This window comes from Cryptomeria japonica, chromosome 7, assembly GCF_030272615.1.
Source record: "Cryptomeria japonica chromosome 7, Sugi_1.0, whole genome shotgun sequence".
In the NCBI taxonomy this organism is placed as follows: Eukaryota; Viridiplantae; Streptophyta; class Pinopsida; order Cupressales; family Cupressaceae; genus Cryptomeria; species Cryptomeria japonica.
In genome coordinates, this window is record NC_081411.1 from 138547698 (window position 1) to 138552893 (window position 5196).

Here is a 5196-nt window from a genome sequence, read left to right on the forward strand (position 1 = left end):
CGAACTGATGACAAACTTCATCAATCAAGTCTTTGTTGGAGGGGTAAAAACCCCTAACCTGTCTCTCAAATACTCAAATGATTCCTTAGACAGTGGTTTAGTGAATATGTCTACAATCTATTCTTTAGTGTTCACATAAACCAATTTGACTTCCTTTGCTTCAACCTTGTCCTTCAAAAAGTTATACTTTATTGAAATATGCTTAGTCTTAGAGTGAAATACTAGATTCTTAGACATGTCAATAGCTATAGAGTTATCACAGTAGATAACTATCGGTTCAATACAATTTACCCTAATATCCTTCAACAATTGCTTCATCCACAAGACTTGAGTGCAATTAGTTGTTGTTGCAACATACTTAGCTTCTGCAATAGATAAAGAAATGCATTACTGTTTTTTGTTGATCCATGAAACCAGTTTCTTTCCAAGAAAGAAAACTCCACCAGAAGTGCTCTTCTTGTCATTAGTATCTCCAGCCCAATCTGAGCCAGTATATGCACACAAAGTGAAATCATCTTTTCTGGAATACCATAAACCATATTTTTTTGTTCCTTGCAAATACCGGAATATCCTCTTTACTGTACATTCATGATTTTCTTTAGGATTTCTTTGATATCTTGAAACAATACTTACTGCATTCATAATATTAGTTTTAGTCTGAGTTAGATATAATAGACCACCAATCATAGACTTATACCTTGTCGGATTTACCGGTGTAGAAGTATCCTTGATAGATAATTTCTCACTTGTAGCCATAGGAGTACTTACCAGTTTGGAATTATCCATACCAAACTTATTCAACAGTTCCTTCAGATACTTAGTTTGATAGATAAAAATCCCTTTGTCAGTTTGAGTAATCTTCAAACCTAAGAAAAAATTCATCTCACCAATCATGGACATTTCAAATTCATATTTCATGTTGTTAGCAAATTCCATGCACAATTTATCTTCTCCTCCAAAAATGATATCATCAACAAAAACTTCAATAATTAGAATATCATTATCAGTGATCTTATAATATAGATTACTATCAGCACTGCCTTTAGTAAAACCAAGCTTCAAAAGATATTTATCCAACCTTGCATACCAAGCTCTAGGAGCCTGTTTCAAACCATATAAAGCTTTCTTCAATCTACAAACCATATCTTTATCATCTGCCAATGAAAATCCATTAGGTTGCTCAATGTAAACTTCTTCCTCAAGCTCACCTTTCAAAATTGTACATTTAACATCCATTTGATAAACCTTGTAGTTCTTATAAGCTGCATAGGCAAGAAATAGTCTAACAGCTTCAATTCTAGCTACAGGTGCAAATGTCTCACCATAATCAATTCCTTCCATTTGAGAATATCCTTTACAAACCAATGTAGCCTTGTTCCTTACAACTTGACCATCCTCATTCAGTTTATTCCTAAAAACCCATTTAGTTCCAATAACATTCTTATTTTTAGGCTAGGGATCTAAAGACCAAGTTTCATTCTTCTCTATTTGATCTAATTCATCTTCCATAGCCTTTAACCAATGTTTATCCTTACAAGCTTCAATAACAGTTGTCGGTTCACCTTGAGAAATAAGACATACCTCTTCATTTGCCAATTTTCTTCTTGTCATAACTCCCTTGTTTATATCTCCAATAGTTTGATCTTCAGAATAATTTAATCTTACATACCTAGGTGTCTTTTGAACTTCAGGTTCACTACTCTGATCATTAGTCACAGTTGAATTTTCTAATTGTGTCAGTGTAACTGTCTCAGCTTCCTGTACCAGTTGAGGCATTTTCGGTTCGGCTATGATCATTTCCACTATCAAGTCCTTGTCATATGATATAGAATGATTTATGTATTGTTCATTTACTTTCACATTAGCACTCTCCACAATTTTCTGCAATCTTTTGTTATAACATCTATATGCTTTGCTCTGAATTGAATAACTGAGAAATATCCCTTCATCACATCTAGGATCAAACTTTCCAATTGAATCATCTCTTTTGATATAGCATTTACTTCCAAAAATTATTAAATACTTAACAGTAGGTGTATGTCCAAACCATAGTTCATAAGGGGTCTTACCGGTTGCACCTTTGATGTGAACTCTATTGAATGTTAAGACTGTTGTACTCACTGCTTCTCTCTAGTAGATATGAGGCAATTTGGCTTCCATCGTCATAGATTTAGCTGCATCCAAAATGGTTTTATTCTTTCTTTCAACTACTCCATTTTGCTAAGAAGTCCTAGGTGTAGATAGTTGTCTCTTGATTCCATTTGTCTCATAATAACTATTAAATTCATGAGAAGTGAACTCACCGCCATGATATGATCTTAGACATTTGATTTTCAATCCAGTTTCTATTTCAACCTTCTCTTTAAAGATCTTGAATTTCTCAAAAGCTTCATACTTCTCCCTTAGAAAAGTCACCCACATCATTCTAGAATAATCATCAATAATTAGCATGAAATACCTATCACCTTGAAAGCTTCTAGTCTTTGTTGGACCACATAAGTCAGTGTGAATCAAATCAAGTACATCATTACATTTATCATTTATTCTTTTAAAAGAACTTCTAACTCGCTTACCCAATTGACATTCCTTACATACCAGATTATGAGGCTTCATAATCTTAGGTATATCTCTAATTGCCTTAGTTGAACTGATCTTAATAATATAATAAAAATTAACATGACACAACCTCTTATGCCATAGCCAACTCTCATCAATATGAGAAATCAAACATGTCTTATTACCAGTGTTCAAGTGAAAGATATTACTTCCTGTCTGAATACCAGTTGCAATCTCCAAACCAGTCTTGTTAATGATTTTGCATTTTCTATCTTTAAACTGAAGTTGAAAACCCTTATCAACCAATTGACCAACACTCAAAAGAGTATTCTTCAAACCTTCTACATAATAGACATTATTATTGTTATGCTTTCCATCCAAAGAAATAATACCTCTACCTTTGATTATACATGCCTTGTCATCTCCAAATCTAACTTGACCGCCATTGTATTCTTGCAGGGACAGAAATTTCCTTTTATTTCTAGTTATATGATGTGAGCATCCACTATCAATTACCCATTCATCCTTGTCTTCAACTTTTGCTGCTAGGGATTTTTCTTCATTCTTGATAGCCGATTCCGGTTCATCTTCCTTCAAAGCATAGAACACCCATTCCTTTCCATTGCCGAATCCACTAGCAGAGTCTTTTGTCGATTCATCTCCATAGTCATCAGCTACTCTTTCCTCATCTTCTATGTAGCATTATTTGTTTTTCTTGAATCTATATATGTTTGGGTTAGGCTTAAAATATTTCTTAACTCTTTCCTCAAACCTTGCATTCCTTTCAAGAGATCTAGATGCAAAATGACCAATCTTATTACATGCAAAACATTTAAAAGGTGCTTTTCCTTCATACTTACTTTCAGTTGGTCCTTTAGGTACTCTTCTAGCAAACAAGGCTTCAAGTTGCTCAAGTTCTTCATCTTCTTTCCTCATGTCTTCCAATTATTTTGCATATAGGGCTTTCCAATCACTTTTTCTGGTAGATGATGATGATTATGCATGAAAAGCAGGTTCAAACTTTACAGCTCCAGAAGATCCAAATTCTTCAAGCTCAAAAGTAGATAATTTCCCAATCAGAATGTTCTGTTAACTGAGGTGTTTGCCATTGTTCTTAACTCACTAATTGCAGTTGCCTTCATCTTGTAAGTTGGTGGAAGCGCTCTCAAGACTTTGGAAACTATTTCATCTTCACTTGGAAATCCTCCACAACATTGAATTCCCATAACAATCTCATTTACTCTTTCCATAAACACAGCAATTCTTTCATTGTCCTCCATTTTCAAGTTTTCATATCTTACCTGGTAACCATCAAGTTTAGCAATTTTGACAGTAGGTTCACCTTCATTCAGAGTTTGCAATTTGTTCCACATAACCTTAGCCGATGATTTGTCAGTCAATCCCATGATTTGCTGATCAGTAAGTGCACACAAGAGGGCTTCTCTAGCTCTGCAATCATTTTCAATATTCTAATCCAGGTCTACAGGAGCAAGATTTCCAGATGTCGGATCATAAGGTGTGTATCCTTTCTCAGTGATCTCCCAAATATCCTTTCCAAGACATCTAAGATGAGTCTCCATTCAAATTTTCCATATCCCATAATTTGTTCCATCAAGCTTAGGGATTTCTCTTCTGAAAATAGTTGTCGGTGGATTAGAAGTGTTAGTTTCCATAGGATCTACCTCAAGCGGTTAAGCTTCTTCAAAAGAGGACCAAAGCTCTGATACCAATTGTTAGGATAACCGGTGAACAACTGAGAGGGGGGGTGAATCAGTTGTTAACAGAATATAACTTTTAATCCACAATACAACCTTAAACAAATCAAGTACCAGTAAAACATATATGGATGTTGGTAGGAACAGATACCGGTAAACAATACAACTTAACAATTAACCAGATAATCAATGCAAAGCAACCATACCACATAACACCATGATTTGTACGTGTAAAACCCAAAAAGGGAAAACCCATGGTGGGAAGCCTACCCACAGTCAAATGATACTTCTACAGAAAGTATGTGTTACAATAAGGGGTGTGCACTTGTAGGAAGGCACATTGCCTAGAGCATACTGCTCATTACAAAAGAGTCTCACTGACTACAAAGAGGCTACAACCATCTCAAGATAAATGGACAACAATCCAATAGAGTGAACTGCCAGAGATAGCATCTACCATGTCTGATTACAGTTCCGGTTAAGCTTAATGTCGGAGGACTAAATCCTCTTCTAAATCCAATTCGATCACCAATGATCGACCAACTCCTCTGCCTAAATGATATTACAATATTCTCGCATTACATTCATTTACCATGATCTTTCCATTAACCATGATACTCTATAAAAGGTTTCTACCTCTTATTTATACAAACCCTAAAGCCTAAACCAATTAGGTCGGCCACCTAAAGATATTACAATAAAATCATTACATGATTCCATATTACAATGATATGTCATGTCGGCTTAAGACCAAAACAATAATAACAAATCCATAAATCATCTCGAGACATCCCGGTAATGTGTAGGGTACACGTTAGCATGATATCGGTCCATAACCTAGATAGGTACCAGACCTATTTTGGGTCCACCATGCCAAAGCAATATCTTCAATTAGTTGAAGCACAATCAAAGAACATCTTCAGCA